The sequence below is a fragment of the Manis javanica genome, chromosome 13 (assembly GCF_040802235.1).
Source record: "Manis javanica isolate MJ-LG chromosome 13, MJ_LKY, whole genome shotgun sequence".
Classification (NCBI taxonomy): domain Eukaryota; kingdom Metazoa; phylum Chordata; class Mammalia; order Pholidota; family Manidae; genus Manis; species Manis javanica.
The window spans coordinates 21,207,529-21,228,938 of record NC_133168.1 but is presented as its reverse complement, the minus strand read 5'-3'; the positions used below and the strand labels follow the sequence as shown (position 1 = coordinate 21,228,938).

Genomic DNA, 21,410 nt, shown 5'->3' with positions numbered 1-21,410 from the left:
ATTGTCTCTTGCCCCATGTGCAACAAACACTGATGTTACCACTGAGCTACATCAGTTGCAGGCCTTCCTTCTAACAAATGCACCTGGGCCAATGTGTCTGCTTCATCATTCCCTGGGGATGCCAAAGGCAGTCACATGATACACAGTAACAGTCTTAGTCTGACCAGAGGCCCATAGGTCTTGCTACAACTCTTGCCTTCAAAGGGGCTGGTGACCAACCATCCAGTTGGCATGGTACCATGTTGGTAGCCACAGAGTCAAACCCCAAAAGATGGCACAGCTGTCAGTGCAGACAACTATGGGGGAGGGCTCCTGGGCAACCATGAGCCATACTGCTTGCAACTCAGCCCATTGGCTGCTCTTTCCCTCTCCATCCTCCATCCATATTGTCTCAGTCTTAGGAGGGAAAGCCACAGCCTGCTACTTTGGGGGCTGCCCATGACTGTAACCATCTGTGTACCAAGCATCTTCAGGTATAAGGGCTATTCCCTCCTGATAATGACCCTCAGCTACCAATGGCTCAAAAGCAAGTTCTTCCTGCTTTCCACTGGTGTATACACCACTGGCCCCAGTAAGCATTGGAGTTTTCCACTTAAGGGGCTATTGGAGAGGGTGCTGCACTGTTGTAAATGTTGTAAATGTGCACTCCATTTGGCCAGTGTAGGTGTCTGTGCCACACCACTCCGTGTCCTTTGGGTCCAGTCTCCACAACTACCCTGTGATGGGATAGGTGGTTATTACCTTGGTCAGAGCTGTTCCAGTGATGGGCCGGCAAGGCTTTGTACACAGCAGCCAGTTGCTTCTCTATCAGGAGGTACCAGACCTCTGCTCCTTTCCATAGTTGTGACCAGAATCCAGTGGGCTGGTGTGTCCATTCAACCTGCCTCCAAAGACATCATCCATAACCATCCTCCATTACATGAACATCCTGCTCCCAAGGCCTTGATGAGTCCATTACATTCATGGCCTATAAGGCCTTGACTGCTCGCTTAGTAGCAGTAAATGCAGCTGCACATTTCTCATCCCAGTCCCACCCAATGCCCTTTCATACAAACCAGTATAAGGGCTTCAGAACTTGTGCCAAGTGTGGGATAAACACTCTCCAGTAGCCTGAAATACCCCAAAACTCTTAAGACTGCCACAGTGGTGGGGGTGGGGAAAGCCTGAACCTTGTCTATGACTCCATCAGGAATAACTAGTTTTACCCAACAAGACAACCCCCAAGAATTTAAGAGACAAACCAGGTCCCTGAACCTTGGTGTTGTTCACAGCCCATCCATTCTTCTGTAGACGTTGCAGCAGTCTAGGAACTACCTCTTCTAAGTCAGAAAGAGAATCAGATGGGAGCACAATATCATCAATGTAGTGATTTGCAGTTTCTTTAATGTAGCCAAGTCCTGGGCTACAAGTCTGTGACAAATGGTGGGACCGTGGAGATATCCCTGTGGAAAGACAGTGAATGTCCACTGCTGGGCTTCCCACATGAAGGCAAACTGTTCCTTACTTTCCTGTGATAGGTCAATAGAGAAGAAAGCATTAGCAAGGTTCACAACATGGTACATCCCCAGTTCATGACTTAGTGTGTCCATAAGGGCTGCTATTGAGGGCATAGCAGCATGCAAAGGTGGTGTGACTTTATTCAATTCCATATAGTCCACAGTCATACCCCCGAAGCCATTGGGCTTTTTCACTGGCCACATTGGGGAATTAAAAGGACTATGAGTGGGTTTTATGACACCCACCTTCTCCAACTTCTGTAGAGTCTCTCCAATTTCCTTGTGCCTCCCAGGCAATTTATACTGCTTAGTATTTGTCACTCACCTAGGTACAGACAGAGCTATAGGTGGGTGCTTAGCACATCCCCTCAGTACTGTCTTTACCACATGTGCCCTCAGTCTGAACTCACCTGCAGTGGTCTGTAACCCAGGCCCTGCAGGATATCCACCCCCAGAATATATTAAGGGATGGGAGAATTGTACATAGTTACTCCTTTGGGGGTAAATGCCCTATGCCCAATGGGATTTGGGCTTTCTTCACTCTAGGCCCCTCTTGGTGGTTTGCTGATCTGCACGACATGCAGGGCACTCCTTCCAGGCTTGGCTGACTTCTTCAAAGGAAAATGGCAAGCCCCACCAACAGGCTACAGCCCACATTGGCTTTTGCCCCAAGTGCAACAAATGCTGGTGTAGCCATTGGACCCATCAGAGGCAGATCAGAGGCAGGCTTTCCTTCTAGCCCATGTACCTGGGCCAATGCATCTGCTTCATTATTCCCTGGGGATGCCAAAGGCAAATGGCCAGTCACATGATATATGGTAGGTGTCTGCACCACACCACTCTGTGGCCTTTGGGTCCAGTCTCTCACCCACCCCGCGATGGGATTGGTGGTTATTACCTTGGTTGGAGCTGTTCCAGCGATGGGCTCCGTAGCCAGCAAGGCATGGTATACAGCAGCCAGTTGTAAGGTGACCTGGACCTCTGCTCTTTCCACAGTTGTGACCAGGCTCTGACCAGCAGCAGGAACAGCAGCAGTGGTAGAAGCAGTAGCCTTATGCTTGGGCCACGGGCTGGGGTCAGTGTGGCCAGCAGCAGTGGTGGTGCCTCCATAACCACACGAGTGTAGACACATGTCCCTCGGCATGAGTGCCACTTCTCCCCATCATTTCTAGGGGCAGCCCTCCCAAAGGTAGCACCCATTATGACAGATGTTGGGTTCAGAGGAATCCTACCAACTGCTCCAGATGTAAGTCCAGGGAGAGGAATTCCCAGGGCAAAATACCTCTAAAAACCACAACCAGTCAAAGGGAGAAATAAAGTTTAAAATCTGTTTATTGCTTAAAAACTACAGTCCAGGGCCTTCTCTCTTTCCTGCTCCAGCAGAAGCAAAACCAGCACTACCCCTCCCTAGGAGAGGTAGGAGATCTAATTGTTAAACCTCTTAAAATTTCATCTTTATGGTGTGTGAGGGTATTCAAGTAAAGAGGGTTTTCCAAGTAGAAAATTAACTCTTGTTTCAAATGTTTCTGACAGATGATGTGAGATGAGGATTGAAAACTGCTCTGCTCTTTGAATGATCACAGTCCATCCACATATTTTATTCAGATTTCCTTTATCATTGCCAAATGTCCTTGGGCTGCCCCAGGGTCCCATCCAGGAGCTCACACTTCCTTAGCTGTCAGGCCTCCTTAGGCCCCTCCTGGCCGTCACAGTTTCCCAGACCTTCCTTGGTCTTGATGACCTTGAGAGTTCTGAGGAGGAATAGTCAGGCACTTTATAGAAAATCCCTCAGTTGGGATTCGCTTGATGTTTTCCTGGTAATTTGACTGGGGCTATGAGTTTTGGGGGAGGAAGGCCACAGAATTAAAGTGCCATTCTCATCACATCACATCCAGGGCACAAATTATACACATGTCTGTACTGTGGATGTTAACCTTGATCACCTGACCGAGGTGGTGTTTGTCAGGTTTCTCCACTATAAAGTTACTCTCAACCCCCTTTAACATACTTCACTTCTTTGAAAGAAGTCACCATGCACAGCCCACACATAAGGCATGGGGAGTGAGGCTTCCGCTCCTGGAAGGGGCAGTATCTACATAAATTATTTAGAATTACTTTGTCTATTCTCCCCCATTTATTTGCCAATTTGATAGTTTCTTTATATCATTGTGGATACATAGATACTTATTTTATACTTTGGGTTATACTTTAATGCTGCTGCATTTATTTTTTGCTCACTCGTTCCAGTATTGGCCACTGTGAGCTTATTCAGTTGGTTCCTGTGTCCCTTTGACACACTCCCATCATTGTGGATTTATTTTCCTGAATACTTCCTTACTTCCTGGCACTACAGGATGCTTCAGGCTTATCTTGTATATTCCCCAAGCTAATTTTTCCTGTCACACTTTCACAACACTAATATTCTATTTTGATGTAATACTATATCCCAGCAGACTTCAAACAACTTACTAAAACAAGGCATTCATTCAAATTCCCAAGAAAATTTTAGTTTCACATCTGGTAACTAATAGGATAAATGAGAAACAACAAAACAACAACAAAAATCACAAACATTTTCCAAAGATGTGTCAAGAATTTTGCAAGGATCCAGAAGATATGAGAAACAGGAAACATCCTTTCTAAAACATGGATCCTCGAATTTCTCTGTTTCCACATGGTTGTCTGGTGATCTTGGCAGACCTTTCTGACAACAAAAATTTTAAATGCTGAGTAATTTTAAAAGTTTCTTTTTAAATGCATCCATAACTTGTCAATGAATCAAGACATTTTCAGACTTCAAACTAAGAGACAGAAGGAACCCAGAGCTCTTTCTAAGAGCAAAGAACAGTTCACATTCAGAAGGTTGACCCCAGGTTAACTTGAGCTTCAGTTTTCAAGGCTCGCCAAGCTATAAAAGGCAAGACATAAGGGCCAAGGCATCATACACAAAGCTCACACCATACATAACACACCACAGACGTGGCTCACACCATACATAACACACCACAGACATGGCTCACACCATACACACCACAGACATAGCTCACACCATATATAACACACCATAGACGTAGCTTATGTCCGAAAGGCATCATCAGTATTGTGGTGAGCTATAAAAAAACACATCATTCTCCTGTTCCCCAAGGAACAGCAGGGAAATTGTCCCAGATATTGGTGCTGGGAAAGGAGAAAAAATGAATTCCCTTGAAAATGTAAACTTGTCTTACATGGGTTGTAGCCCAAATTCACTCTAGCTTGAAGATATGAAGCACCTCAAATTCAGAGTTCAGTTTTAAGTGATTCCAAGCTGGTAGTGTGCCCAGTTGATTAACAGAACAAAAATTATCCCTGGAGAAATCCACCTTCAAAATAGGCCTCAAAGAATTTACTCAGATGAAATGCTAAGGAATTGGAATTCATGATTTAATAAACTTTCTAAGAGGTACAAGGAAATAAGGGACCATGAAGAAACCCAAAATCCATGAGCTGTTAGTATGATCAAGTAAATCATAAAGTATGTTCTACACACTGAACAAAATTAAGTGCGAGGTTTTAAAAATATGAATGAGGAGAAAGAGACTTTAAATGCTCAAACAAGTTTTTTAAAAGCAGAACTTCATGAAAGTAAACCTCTAATTATTAGAATTAAAATTCAGTGGAAAAGTTCAATGGAGCTTTAGTAGAGCTAAAGAATTAATGAACAGAAAGACAGATCTAAAAAATGTATATAATGCAGCACAGAATAACAGAAGAGAAGAGAAGTAAAAGCTAGGGAAGACTGAAGATGTTCAGACAGTTCCCAAAGGGAAGGGAATGGAAAAAGGGACAAGCTACATTTGAATGGATGGTAGCTGAGAGTTTTCCACAGTTGATCTTATCCAGTCTTCTTATCTAAGAGGCCTAAAAGTCTAAAACTCCAAACAGGATGAACCCCACACCCTAGTCACACCAAGATGAAAGTACATAATAGCAAAAGCACAAAAAAAAGTGTGAAATAGCCAGAGAGAAAAGTCTATCACCTAAAATGAAACAACAATTAATCTATGAAATGACTTCTCAAAAGCAACAGAAGGAAAAAGATAGTAGAATTGTATATTCAGTATATTGAGGGGAAAAAGTATACACCTAGAGTTGTATACTCAACAAAATATATTTCAGGAATAATATATAAAAACATTTTCAGAAAATATAAATTAAAAGGGTTTGCCACCAACAGACACTCAACAGGGGATTTTTAAAAGATGAACCTTAGAAAGAAAGTAATTGCAAATGTGCTAAGTACTTGCATAAATCATCAAGTGTTGAATAATAGCATCATGAGAGGATGGGACCTAAATACTTGCCACCAAAAGCATATAAATCTGCAGCCAGGCAAGTAGAGTCCCAGTGCTCTCAGGGGCCTGGGAGTGCTCAGATGTGCAGAAAGATATTGATCAAATGCAGATTTTGATAAGTTAGGCATGCATGCTAAAATGACTAACCAATCAGAACACCAATGTTGCATTTAACTTCCCAACAAATATCTAAGACATGGAATAAAAGAAAATATTCCATCAATCCAAAAGAAAGTTAGAAAAAGTTACAAGAGAAACAGAAACAATGGGAGAAAAGAAAGTACAAAATAAGATGCTAGTATTAATCCAAATTTGTCAGGAATAACAATAAGTGCAAAAAAGCTGATTATTCCAACCAATTCTTTGTTTAAAGATTCAATATATAATAACATTAAGGATATAAATTTCCTAGGCATAAATGTAGCGAAGTATGTATAAGAGTGCTATAGAGAGATTCATAAAGTTTCACTCAAATACATTAAATAAGACTAAACGGAGAGATATGCCTTGTTCATGGAAAAAAATTGAGAGAATATATATATGTGCATGTGTGTGTGTGTATACATATTCACATAAATTTAATATATGTGTTTATATATATATATATTTCTGTATATATATTGGGAAAAATAAATATGGAACACTATCAGCAGCTAAAATCCACTGTTTTTAATCCTATACAACATACACCACCATATATGAATCTCAGGACATAGGTTGAATGAAAGACACAATGTTCAGATTTGCAATATGTTGGCTAGGGATACAAACCTACGTTGAAGTACATAAAGAAAAGTGAGAGAAAAGTGAAGGAAAACCAAGAGGAAGACTTTAGGACAGTGATTACCCTCTGAAAGGGGATGGATATAGATGGGAAGGGTGCTCAGGAGACCTGGAAGGAAATGGCAATGAGTCCATACCTTGATCTGGGTGAGAGCACACGAAGATTCAATGAATCTCCCCCCGCAACCCCACATATATTTTATTGATATTCTTTTTGCTTCTCAATTGTTTTTTTAACAATAAAACAATTGCCTAAACACACACACCAGTCCTGCTAAAGACCAGCCACCCCATTGCATCTGTCACCTTCTCCAGCTCTTGAGGTGCAGCGTGACCAGGGTTTATCACCAAAATATAAATCAGTATGAGAAGTGGGGAAACCTGGTGAAAGCTGTGACGGAACACCAGCTTTTGTAATCCACTGTTTCTGTTACGCTTGCTGTTGTTTACAGTAATGTTTTATCAAAATCATATTTCCTAACTTACTCAGAAAATAGCATCCTTTTTTAAATAGCAGTTTCATCCAGAGGCCTATTTCGGTAATGCGCACCGTATTCTTTGTTCTCCCATTAGTACATTTTTAAAGTACATTCTAATGCCCGGTAGAATAGGGGGCAGCCTTATCAGTCTTAGGTCTTCCTCCCTATTAATACTTCCTAATGATCTTCAAAATCTTAATAAGTATAACAATTATTATTTGTATTGATTACATTAAAGTTATAAAATAATTTATAAGTAACATATTTGTAATGTTTCTGACAAGAATAAAGAAATCTCTCTTCACATATTAGGATTTCATGTCATTTCATTCCATAAAGTTTATTAACTTATTCTGTACAATCTCCATAATGACCTAAGAAGTTTCTTTAATGTATTTTCCATGTTTTTGATATTTAGAATGTCATATCTTTTTATATCTTCTAATGGTTGTTTTTGCAATATAAGAAATATTATTTGTTTTAATTTATGTCTGATCATTTTACATAAGTTCTTATTAATTCTTAGAGTTCTCATTGATCTTGTTTTTACCAAGTATATAATCATATGGTCTGAAACAAAGATGTAATCACCTTTCCAGTTATAGTATTTCATTTACTTTTTCATATCTCATTTCATTGGTCAGGTATTTAGGAAAAAACTAAATAATAATAATAATGATCATGAATATCAAATTCTTCATGCTAACAGGAATGTCTCTACTATTTCTCCATTAAATGTGGTGGTGTAACCTGCTGGAAATATCCTACTTTTCCAACATTTTTTTTTACATTTACATTTTTACATCCAGGAATGGATATTAAATGGTATCAAATGGATATTAAGTGATATGAAATTATCTCATAGATATCTTTATCAGACCTATTGGTGGGATGCATTAATAATTTTTTTAATGTTAGACCAACAGTATATGCCTAGGGAAAAACCTGATGGGTTGGAGTGACTGATTCTTTAATTTATAAAGTTTAAATTTGCCACTCTTTAGGTAACTAAAAGATAAATTGATCTATGATTTTCTTTTTGAAACTATACTAGTCAAATTTTGTTATCAGGATTTTGCTAGCATAACAAAATTAAAAAGACAGCTCTAATCCTTTTATATTTGTTGTAATAGATTAAAGAATACAAAAATTATTTTCTTCAATGGTTTAAAATAAAAACACACTATCAGTTTTTAAAATATTCTTTTTTTAAACCTGATACTTTTTTGAGGTAGTTCTCTACTAATTAGAATTTTCTTTAATAGTTGATAGGCTATTCTAATATTCTACTTCTGTAAAAAAAGTTAGTGTTCTAGAAAAGAGTACTTATGAAGATTTTCAAATTCCTAAGTACATCAAAGAAGTAGTTGTAGTATATTCTTATTACTTTTATTTTGCAAATATCTGTTATTGTCCCCTATTCCTCGGTTATATTTGTCATATGTGTTTCTATGTTATTTATGGCTTGTTTGTCTATCTCAATTTTCAAAAAATAATACCTGGGCTTTTTTAGTAGTCAGCCAGTATGGAAATCAGTTCCCCTGAATTTTCTTATCAGGCAATATTTTTTTGTACCTGGACAGTTAAGAGCTCAGGATGGTAAATACGATGGGAAGTCTTAAGTGCTTAACTGGTATAACTTGTTATTAACCTAAATTTATAAACAGCTATTACCTATACTCTAGCTTTAATCTCTGACAACTAATACACTGCTGTTTATAAACAACATATCCATTAAACTTATAACAACCTAGAGACCAACTGAACTGTCAGATCTCATAGACCCACATTTTGGATTGTTGAAAAGATAAGCAATAGCTGGAAACACTGATATTAAAGCAGCAAGTGGGGATGTAGGTATAATCTTAAAACAATCAAAGTTCTTCAAGTATACCAAGTATAAAACATGTCAGGTTTTAAATTATTGTTCTGTCCCAAATTTCTCTGAAAGAGGCCACAGGCAGCACAGAGCTAGCAACCACAAATATTTTATAAATATTTGAGTGCTTACTATATGCCAGGCATTTCACTAAGCACTATTTAGCTACAACAAAATCTCTATGAGAAAGGCATACTATTATTAGAGATGAGGAGATCAAGGGTTAGGTTAATCAATTTATCCAGGGTCAGAAAGTTCTAAGTGACAGAATTTGGATTTGAACTCAAATTTATCTTTCAATAATATTCATTGACTACCTACTGTGTGCCAAGACTTGTGCTAGGTATGGGGGATCCAGAGAGGAATAAGACAGGCAAGGTTCCTATTTTTGTTCTAGCAGAGGGAAACATATTAATAACATTATATACAATAAAAATATTTACATGTATTTATACACACATATAATTATTCCAGAAAATGAAAGAACTGTGAATATCTATCTCATACATATTCATTTAAAATGCAGGGAGTGAACAGGAATAAAGTCCTTGAGTAAACTAACCCTTCTAAAGAGTTCAAAGGAACAGAGCTACTGAGAGCAGAGGTTTTATTGCTTAAAAAGGAGACTGAAAATATTTAAGGTAGCACTATTAGTTTAAATAATCATTTTTAGTTAAGATTTTTAGTAAAGAAAAAAGAAACAGATACCAGGATGGCCCCCTAAAACTCTAGGCTCAAGGTCTGACCTGGCTTAGCAAACGCTCAACAGCCTACTGCTCCTCGGGGGCAACTTTGCCCTGCCCCTCCTTGCTCCGTGTCTCTACACCCCATTCACCACTTCTTAATGTTCATCCAAGAGGTGATGGGCACAAAGATGATTCCGGCAGGCTTTCCTGGCAGGGTGAGGGTGGAAAAGTAATTTACCTATTGATGTCAAGGAAAGTCAGGAGTTTGGAATGATTCTGGTAAGAATTTCAGGAATGTTAAGGTTTCCATTTGAGGCTCAGAATTTGGGGCTAAACTTCCTCAATCCACAATGAAGTCCTATTTCTTGCCAGTTATCCAAGTTCTTTCCCCTGTCAATCAACATCACTTTGGTTGGATGCAAGCCATGTGAATTTCATCAGGACCTCTATTTTAACAGAACCTCAGGGAAACTGTTCTGTTTGGGTTTAGAACTTATACATGATATGCTCTTGTAAAGAGTAACCCTATTACAGAGCAGTGTATAAGGGAAATTTGCTTTATGAGCTCTGGGTCTTCCATTGTTAAAAGTGAAATGGTGCAACTGCAGTAATAAACTTGACATTTAATGTGAAAACAATTTCTGATTGTGATGCTCCTTACCACAGACAGAGGCTACTGCTGGCACAGCCAAGCAAGAAGAAGGGTGTGTTTGACCTCCCCCTCAAAGTAGCTTAATTTCTAGTGAGAAGTAATTGAGTTTTACCATGTTTGGTTTTGAGGTTCTTTTCCTAAGGTATGGAATATCAGAATGCCTTCCACCAATCTTTCAGCAGCTCAGAATCCCAGGGAACACCTCCCAAGAGAGGGTCCTCAATTATGCCTTTCAGGAGTCTTTGCCTAATTCTGAGGTGATACCTACTTCCTAATTTATAAGAATCATTAGTCTGTCTAGATAAAGCAAGACTGATCAACGAATTTTAGTATACACATATACGTCTATTTATTCACTTGTTCCCTATTTTCAAAACTGATTTAAGGCAGCTTAGAATTTTAAAAAAATACAGAAACCATATGATGCCAGCCACAGTATCCTTCCAGGGCATTTTTTATTCAATGGGACTTGACTTCACAGAATGACCAGCTTCCTTTTCTCTGGATGAGATCACTTTTTTTTTCTTAAATTCCATTTATTTATTTAATTCATTAAATGTATATTTCTTCAATATCTTTCAGAAATAAACAATAAGATGTCATACAATGCCAAGTCTGTTCTCCTGCACCTAGTTCCCTCTTCCTATTCTCTACCCATCCTAACAGGAGCCACTCTTAGGAACTTTCTTACGTATCCTTTCTTATGTTCCTTATGCCAACTCAATGTACATGTAAATTATATACATTTTTATGTACATATGTATATATACACACACACATATACATACATACATGAAATCTTTTTTACACTTTGCACCCATGCCTTGCCTCTTATTCACGTAAGTACCTTGGAGGTCTCCCTTCACTACATAAGAGAGTGACATCATTCTTTTTTAAGTTGAGTAGTATCCCATTATACGGGTGTACATTAATTTATTGAACTAATTTTTAAATGGACATTAGGCCACCAGGTCAATTTGCATAACTTTATGTTTTATATTTCATGTATTTTATATAATTTATGCATGTATAATTTTGATAGTTATTGATCAGTTTACCAATTGGTAAATTATTGTGAGTATGCCGGTTTCTCCACAGCCTCATCAAAAAAGTATCTATTTTCTATTGGATTGCTGGTCTTGGTCTTTTTCTTGATGTTTTCTAGGAACTTTTGACATATTAGGGAGATAAGCTTATTTTTCTGTGATAAGAACTGTGTGTTTTTTCCTATTATGTTTTTTATCTTCTAATTTTGCTTAAGGAGTTGTTTTGAAACCTTTCTGTTTCTTTTGTATATGGTCTTTTCTTTCTGTTTCTTTTGTATATGAAAAAATCTTTCTGTTTCTTTTGTATATGGTCTAATTAATTTGTCAATCTTTTCTTTACGGCTTCTAGATCATAACATAGTTACAAAGATCTTCCTTACTTCAAGATCACAAATGAATTCTGCTATATTTTCTCCTATTATGTTTTTGTTTTCAGCTTCAAATTTCCTATCCATTTTCAAGTTTATCTGATGTATGACAAGAGGGTATTGGTGTAACTTTAGTTTTTTTCAGGTTATTCAAGTGTCCCAACATGTTTTCATGAAAAAACTCATCTTTTGCCATTAATCTATAATGCAACTTAGACTTTTCCCATATATTCCATTGATCTGTCTTCCTGTTTATGTGCCAGTACCATAAATTCACAGTAGTATATTATCTGGAAGGTATAATCCCTCTTTATTGTTATTGTCTTTTAAACTTTCCCAGCTCTTTGTTTTGTCTTCATTTGAACATTAGAACTACCTTTTCAAGTTAAAAAAATGTAAAGTATTTAAAAGTATTTAAAATTTTTCTTCATGTGTGTTTTGAACATTTATTGCTATATTTATTCCTGTGGGTTTTTTTCCTACTTGTTGGTATAGAAAATGGGATCTTCTATTGTAGCTTCTATATTTATTGACCACCTATTGTATGTCAGGTACAATGATAAGCACTGGGATACAGCACAGAAAAGAACAAATGAGTTCCCTATCCTCATGAAACCTATAAAACAGTAGAGCCACAGAGTAAATAAGTAATTGCACCAATAATCACAGGATTGCTGTAGTGATAAAGCCCACATGGGGGAAAAAACTGTAATTGAGTACAAATAGGAACATAATCCAGACTGGAGGTTCAGATAAGACTCTTCTTAAGACATGTTACTTTAAGGTGAAAGAGAGAAGGTTCAACTTGTATAATTAATAAATCTTGAATAACTCCTTGGGATCCATTATGATCAGCATGGGCACAATTTAGCATATGCGTTTACATATTTGACTCTGAGTCCTGGAAGTATTCAGATATTCAGAGAAGAAAAATCCTGATTGCTTCTCAGGTTCCTTCCATTTGCCAGGTTCCAGAAATGATAGTCTCAAGGCAAAGCACCTTAACCACTACCGGAATTGCCAGATACAATACATACGTACACAAAAATAACTAGTACCTATCAATCACTCTTCTCTGCTGCTCGAAATTGATAAAGAAAATTTCAGTAGTAGTTAACAACTTAAAAAGGAGATATCTAAGGTTTTTGCAGTGGGGGAGTTTTTTTTGGTGAAAAGGGCTGAGGCTGGAAAGAAATATAGCATACGGAAAGTGAGAAGAAAATTCAAAATAAATAAAAAGACACCTAATTGATAAATTTGCTTAGAATAGGTTATTCTACATTGGCACCTCATTAATTGTGCTCAGTCTCATTAACAAGACTAAGCCACATTTGTTGGGGACACTACTGAAGGAAAAGCATAAGGATAAAATATTTTTGCTCTTTCTGTTAAGGGCATGGTTACTTCCTGATGCATAAAGGGAAGTACCACTCTAGGCACCCTGGGAAATGGAGCTGAGGGTCAGGAGCTTGAAGGAAGTCAGTGTTGTGTTTGTAAAAGAGACGACATGGAAGAGGTGAGACAGAGATACTGATAAGGGTAGAGGATGAAGAGATAAGTGGAAGGGACTAGATACCAGCTGGTTTAGAAAAGAGATAAAGAATCAAGCTAGTCAACACGGAGTCAAGCAGGTATGGGACGACCTAAAACAAGTGGGCAAAGTTTTCTACTAAGCCCAGAGAGGGTTCTTTAGAGCTGTGCTTGGAAAAACAAATTCAGGCCACCTGGACAAAAGCTGGCCTCAATTATGGTCAAGTCTGAATTAGAGAACATTTTAAATAAAATGCAATTTTTATGTTCTTAAGTCTATCTAATAACATGGATTTCTCTAAATGAGCCAAACAATTTGTTCCTTCACAGCATAACTTTACTTACCCTCCTTACTTACCTAAAATCCTTCATTGAAATCAACTACAGAACCTGCTTTATCCCCATGATCCGAGGTATTTTATTAATGCAGTGAGTTCACTGTCTGGCTTCCTCACACTCCCTCTTTCATGCTGAAAGGCATCTGTAGTCTGTTTTGCTGTTTCTGAGCCTACTATCACTGTAAACTCAGGTTGATGTGGTAGGGGCATCCTAACAGACAGGTATACCTAGATCCTGCAAAGAGTGGAGATAACTGCTGCTCAAACAAGAAGTCATAACAGTCTGTGATATCAGTATTTATTAGACTCTCATGTTGGTTGTCTCTTACTGACTACTTGGAATTGAAATCCCCTGTGGCTGGAAATGACTTCCCCAGATGTCATTCTGGTAGAATTGCTAAAGCCAGAGGCTGTTTTGATTCAGGGGGCATAGGAAATAAATATTCTTTAAGTACCTTCCAGCAGGGAGAATCCCCGTTCACCTCTTTCCCCCCAGGAGAGCTAGAACAGGCACTTCTGCTGGGGCTGACCACAAACACTGGGGCCAGGAGCTGGCAAGGAGGCCCCTGTTGTGCACAGCTCTGGTTGGTCAGCGGGAGCATGCTGCTGAGAGGGGTTCTGAGCACACCCAACATCTGTGGGAAGGTGTGCCACAATGGACAAGCATGTCTGCCATGGACACCGAGTGGGAGTGGCGGAACATGGGCTAGTTAGGTGCTGGTACACCTTACAATTGTCCCACAAAGTACCTTCTGAAAAACTCTTAATGAGCACCTAGGATTCTCCTCATTGTGAAAAAAAATAATGAGAATCTAGCATTCACACAGCAACAGAAAAGAGTAAGGAGCCACACCCTGTTGAGCAGATACCTTCCCACCTTGGAAGAGGGCCCTGATTTTGTGGAGAGAAAAACTCACTTGGCACATACCTAGAGAGGAATGTTTGATTAAAAGAAGGAAAAAAAGTCTTTGTTTTCAGGTTCTTGGTGAAAAGAGGAAGAAAAAACTAAGGGAAGAATCATGTTTTTAGTTGCTAAAATAAAGGAAGCTTGCAGTAAGCCAAAACATTTAACTCCTTTAGCAGTTTAAATCCACAAGAAGAAAGTGAGGAATTCTCTAGTGTCAACTGGTACCTTCCTCTTTCCTTTGCCACCATTTGAGGAACTGTGTAAGTGTTTACTCACTGGTTTTCACCTCTGTGCAGTTTCCATTTTCTCTTGGAGTTTTTCTTTTTTTAATATAACTCATATTACATAATAAAAGAATGAATAAAAATAGTGAAATTTTTAAAAACTGGCAAACCTTAACAAAGACTGGTACTTCATCTATGAGGGCAGCAAGCTTTTAAATTAGGAGGTGGGCCTCCAGCTTATGAAAGATTCTATTTAAGAACTGTGCCACTACTTCCACACCAAGTGGCTGCCCAGGTCCAGCTGGTGTGGACTGCACTCCAGCAACGGCACCAGAGTTCCAGACACTTGGCCTGAATGTTCCTACCACCTGGCACCAGGGGCCGAAGGCACTACTCTTGGCCAGTCAGGGCCACTGACAAATCACTGCACCTTTTTCCACACATTGTGCCAAACAGCGCGCTCAGTTACTCAGAAGTCACGTTTGCTTCAACACACTGTTGCGAGAGAAAAACAGAGTAAATCAAGTGTCTTTTTTCGTTTGTTCTTTTGCATTCTTTTAGCATTTCAAGATGCTTTCAAGCGTGCAGGGAGAGAGGGAAGCAATAGGGAGAGGAGAGACTTCCCTTAGATACCAGAATCTGTTACTGCTGAGTCAGCTACATGAGACCAAAAGTGGGTCAAACCAGTCACAGGATGGTACGTTAGGGTCAGGACTGAATTTGCAGAGCAAAAGGACTCTTCAGAGAGCCACAGAGTAGGCTTGAGACAGATGGGTGGAAACATTATAAGGTAAAAGGATAAACAAGAGACGCAGTCACAAATCCTGAAACCTGCGGTTGTCTCACTGGGATGTTCCAAGTGTGCTGAGTGATTCCAGGTGCTAGGGTTTTGCCAATTACTTCTCAGTTTTTGCTTTATCTGGCAACTAGAAAGAATAATCTTCCAAGTTTACAGGAAAAAGATGTTTACACTTTATGTCTTTTTGAACTCTGGGTTTCTTTAAGCTTCTAAAGTAAATGTCCAATAGTGTCAAATGCTGCCTCTCCCTCAGAAAGCATGAGGCAGTGTGGAGAAAGTGAAGGTTCCTACGGCCAGGATTCTCACCTGATCCTGGTCGGTTTGCTCACTACATGAGTGGGCAATATGTTGTTATGACGAAAAAGAGCTCTGCCCAGTGCTCTGGGCTGCAGGGCTGCAGGACAGCAGAGACTGGAGTGGTAGCAGTGCCCAGGACAGAGACTGAGATGGCTGCGGAGGCAGAGAGGCCCAGAGGCAGAGACTGGCTTGCTGCATGCAGACTCACTCTGAGGTGGATGGGATGCTAGTGATTGACCTGCCACCATTGGAATAAAGTTGGGTATAACTCTTTCACCCCTCAACGTTCCACTGTCATTTTTTTTCAGTCTCATTGAATCCATAGTGAACTTGTCCCAGGCTGAAACCCATTGGCAAGACAGGAAGCTATCCTAATACCTAACACCTTCTCAACAGCCAAATTCCTATGTGTGTGTCGTGGAGCTTGATTCACTAACTACTCCCAAGATCTCCAAGCCAGAAACATAATCCTGAGTTTGACCTCATAGAATGTAAAAGTGTGAGGCAGCTTCAAAGATTTACCTAAGCACCTGGAATGGTACCTGGCACAAAGTAGATGCCCCGTAAATGTCTGGTAAATGAATGAATTCCTCCAAAGCACCAAAAGCACAAGCAGACTATTGTTAAATTTTTTGGAGATTTTATCACAATACAAATAATAATGTTTGATTAAATATTAGATATATGTTCTAAAAATTCATTAAGCAATTCCTCACCCAAGGGAAATTCTCTCCTAATACCCCAGATTATTATCCTCATTATAGACTTTTTTTTAAAAGTGCTTTTTTCTCTCTTTCTTCTCCACTTTAGGACAACCTAGGGAAATTATGGATTTTCCTCTTAATGGGGCAGAACAATTTAGTCCTCTCTTGTGGAGAAAATGGAAATACCTATGGCTAGGATCCTCATTCGACCCTAAACCACTTGATGATGTAATTGGCCTACTGCTAGATTAATGCTTCCACACCCTAAGCAATGAGCTATTATTGACTGAGTTACTATATAAAGAGCTCTTACCAGTGTTCTGGGCAGAGGCAGAGATGGAGGAGTATTACAGATTACATACAGGATTGTATGCAGATGTAATTGTAGTGCTTGACCTCCCACCACGAGAAGAACATTCCATTGTCATTCCTTGATGTCAGTGAATCCACAGTAAAGTTGTCCAGGGCCGAAACTCAGGAAAGACACCAAGGCAGCTAGAATTCTCAGAGTAGAGGACTAGAGAGGAGTATGTCAGGGAGAGGAGCAACTTTCATGGAAAGGAGAGAGCTGTGCAGAGAGAGCCAGAGGACTGTATAGTGTTCCCCTGAATTTTCAGGTGAATTCTGGTCAGCACATGTGTGAGAAAGCTGCCTGATACTGCAGAGAGAACTGCAGAGAAGAAACAGGCAGAACAATGTTTACACCTCAAACAAGTTTGGGAAGAGTTTGTGCTCCCATCAGCCATAGGAAAAAATTTCATAATGCACAGGAATCAAGTAGACTACTGAGAAAAGTATTGCCTCAGTAGTGGGTAAAATTGTCACTTTACTAAATGATATTATTTTCCCACTTAAAAAAAGCATAGAAGTATATTTTGAAAGGATCAACTGTTTCCAGGTAACTGCATCCTAAAACAAAGGTCAAGAATTTTTAAGAAATAGAAAATATCCAGCTTCCCAACAGATATTTTATTGCATTCTCAATAACTGGAATGCAATAATAAACTTCTAAACATGTAAAGAAGAAAAAAATATATAGCTCCAACTCAAAGGAAAATCAATTCAATAGAAATAGAGTCAGAAATCACAAAGATGATTAAATTAGTAAGCAAAGACATTAAAATAGTTGTTATAAATACATTCTTTATGTTAAAGAAGACAGAGGAAAACAAACATATATGGAGACAAGTGGAAGATTTTTTAAAAAGACCAAATTTGAAATCCAGAGTTGAAAATGACTGGAGAGGATTAACAGCAGATTAAACAGTATTGAAGAAAAGGTTAGTAAACTTGAAGACTGAGCAAAAGAAACTATCCAAAATGAGACACAAAGACAAGAGACACTAAAAATAATAATAATAATAATAATGAATAGAATGTCAGGGAAATGTATGACAACAATTTCAAGCCACACATTATATATAAGACTGGAGTCCCCAAAGATAAGGAGAGACAGGAAGAGACAGATATTTGCATTGGTAATAACTGAAATATTTCCAAATTCAGTGCAACCTAAAAATCCACAGATCCAAAAAATCCACAATGAACCCCAAGTATAGCAGTGAAGAAAACTATACCAAGGCAAATAATAATCTAATTGCTTAACTAGAAATAAAGAGAACATCTTAAAAGCATCCAGAAGACATGTTTTGTACAGAAGAAAATGAATAAATAAACAAACACCTTATTAGAAGCAATGTGAGCCAGGGAACAATGGATTAATATCTCTAAAGTACTAAAAGAAAAATTTGTCAACCTAGAATTCCATACACAGCAAAATATTTTTCATGAAGGTAAAATAAAGATTTTTTTTCAGACATACAAGAGTTTATAGAATTCACCAAAGACCTTAAATACACATGCACAAAAAGTGGGAAGGAAGTCCCTCAGGCAGAGGAAACTGAGACCGGATGGAAATCTGGTGTACACAGGGGAATGAAGAACATTGGCAGAAGTAAACACAGTAGTACATTTGTTTTGTCTTTTTGAGAAAAAAACATTTGTGAGGCATCAAATGAGTTTAGATTCCTTTGATCAGCCATTAGTGACCTAATTCTGCCAGAGATACACAGAGAAAAGCTGTGGCTGCTCAGCGATTATAAGTCGAGCTTCACTTTCTGGCCTTGATGTTTTCCTGAGCATCTTTGCAGTAGAGCAAGTACATGTTGGCTCAAGGCACCTTCTATCTGTGGAGGCCCCTGGCTCCCACTCAACTCTGCTCCTTAACCCACAGAATCAGCAGGGAAGGTGGATGCATCAAAAAGACAGAATTCAGATAATGCGGTCCACGCACTGGATCCTATCTTAAGTGTGTTAGCACTCCACCTCTTTCCTCCTGTTTCTTGCTACATGTTTAAAATTGATTGAGTATATTCTGTGATTCATGCACCCTAATTTAGTTGATGAGTCTCCTATAAGATCAAGGTATTTTTCATTGCAACATGCTCATTTCGTTTGAGGGTGCACATTGAAAACATAGATTTCCCCCCTATATTAATTCATTTTGTATCTGCCCCCAAGTATTAAAATTTTTTGTCATGGTTGATAACTTCTTCCCAAAGATACTCTTATCTTATTTGTCAGATGAACTCCTCACTGGGAAGAAATTTCCTTTTATGAACTGCTTTTTCATAGGCTATACTTAGACCACTGGCCTTGAAAACAGAGAATTCTGAGTGTGAATCTTACCTTTTCTCTTGCTCTAATTACTAAATTTCTCCAAAACCCATCACTTGAAAACCTATTAGAAATCTAGATTTCCCAGATACGGGTATCTATGGAATGAGAATTAAAATTCCCTTTCTTGTCAAGTTGTAATGATTAAATGACTTAACATTTCTCTAGAGCCTGGTATGAAATAGGTAAGCAACATCCTAACAGCCAACTAAAGTTCACTCCTTTTTTCTTCTTTCCCTTCCCCTGCCTTTGCAACATCTCTGCCGAGCAGCTCCCCCCTCCCTTTCCCTTCCACCCCAGGGGCAGGGGCCGCAAGCCCCGCACGCGTGCCAGCTGCAGCGTCCCCTGTCCCCAGCGAGCTCCCCCCTCACCCTGGGAGGCTTCCGTCCCCCTCCAGCCTCTGCAGCCAGGCAGGAAGGTGTCCCTGGGGGGCCACACGCTGGTTTACTAAGAGCACTAAGAAAATGCCAAGGCCCACACTCTCTGCTCCTCCGGGCTCTGTTTTCATCCTCTTCCCCCCTTTACTACTAAACAGTTACAACTTGCAAAAGGCAAGAATCAAAGGCAACAGGCCCAAGCCAGAGAAACAGCCATAGGAAAAGAAGTAATAGTTTCAGGATCACCATGAGATGATTTTCTCATAGGCTTTCTAAAGCCCTCCTTGGCTAGTTCCATCCAATTTCCATGTCAAGAAAATCCCTGCCCTTTTTGTCCCAAAGTGAAAGACTTATAGGTGTTGTATTCCTACTGAGAGAAGAGAAGTGGCCTAGAGAGGTCAGAGCCACCCTGTGATTCAGTGAACCAGAACTCAGGTTCCAGAGGGCTTCTTCCCCCACTCCCCTAACTGGGTCTGTCATTGTTACTGTGACCTTTTTCTCTCCTCATGTGTCTAGTCCCCGCTCTTGTTCCACTAAATATCTGCCTCCCATTTAAAAAACTGTTCTACCTCTGGTGAGAGAAAGACCCCATTTGAGTTGATTTTTGCACTGAAGTCCTTCGTTTCTGTCCCCGCACTCGCACATTTGCTGTTTCTGTGTTTTGCAGTGTATTTCATCCTTCCTAAGGCCAGCAGACTTATGAAGTATGACTCAAAAAGTGGGAGATAAATAAATGGGAGGGAGGAGGAGAGGGAGGGGAGCGAGAGGAGAGGAATGACCTTGAGGGGGGAAGAAAACAGAAAGAAGAGGGAGGAGGAGGAAGAGGAAATATACACGGAGGGAAACAATTTCCTCTGGGAATAAGAAAAGCACATCATCAAGGTCTTTGACATCCTTCTGACTTCCCAGACATTCTCTGGAATCTTAAGCCAGTTTCTTGCTTTTCACTCACTGACTAGACCAGTCACCTGAGCTTCTAGACTCAGAGCAAAAAGGACCAGATCCTCCAGACATGACCAGTCCCAGTTCAGGGTGTGTATTAGGATATTTCTTGAATACCACACACACACACACACACACACACACACACACACACACACACACACACATGCACATACTTCTCTACATGGAAAATGACAGGCTCCCCAAAATATCATTTCTGATTAAAAAACTTGCGGTATAAAAATGACATCACCTCAACTCTCTAAAGGCTTTCCTGACTATTAATTTAAATCAAAGACAGTAAAAATTTTTTTAAACCGTAACAGAAGTTTGTAAAACCTGAGCTTCCTACTTTTAAATGGGTGAAGAAAAGTCATCTTGCTTCATTTGAGTTTGTCCTTTCAGATTAACTTTGACAATTTGTTCTCAGATTAAGAAATAGGTAAACTGTATTTTTCACTTTTCTTATCTTTTTCTTTCTGTTCAAGTAAAACTGTATATGTGAGCCACATTTCAGGATGGCCTAAGTTGCCTCTAGAATGGGACTTGGATGAGCTAAAACTCTACTCAGACCTAATGAGGTCTACAGATCTTCAATTTAGTACATTGGTGATACAGCTCCTCCACCCAAATAGAAAGGTAGTTACAGGAATAATGCCCCTCCCTAGGTTGTTACACACCCACCCAGTTCTTTCTGTCCTCCCTTTAATGAGCAGAGAAGAGGTAGGATCACAGTATTAAAACAATATTAAAATAAAGATGAGACTAAGCAGGGGATGCCCCACAATTGTCATTACTCTAACATGAGACATCAGACCCGAGGGTTTGGAAGTTGAACTGCATAAATGAGCTGTAGCATCAGATCATTGTTTTGGCCAATCAAGTCAACTTGA

General features: G+C 39.3%; 1 long non-coding RNA gene across 11 annotated transcripts in view; it reads right to left on the bottom strand.

The window, feature by feature from the left end:
- Positions 1–21,410, bottom strand: part of LOC140845331 (uncharacterized) — a 54,283-nt gene that overhangs the window by 19,582 nt on the left and 13,291 nt on the right. For 2 of the 11 annotated variants that reach the window (XR_012124108.1, XR_012124109.1), the window contains exon 1: positions 742–5,213. This is a non-coding gene — a long non-coding RNA (uncharacterized lncRNA). Of the gene's footprint in view, positions 1–741; positions 6,735–13,611; positions 19,464–21,410 lie in introns of those variants that run through there. The other 9 variants (XR_012124103.1, XR_012124107.1, XR_012124112.1 and 6 more) reach the window with 9 other exon arrangements.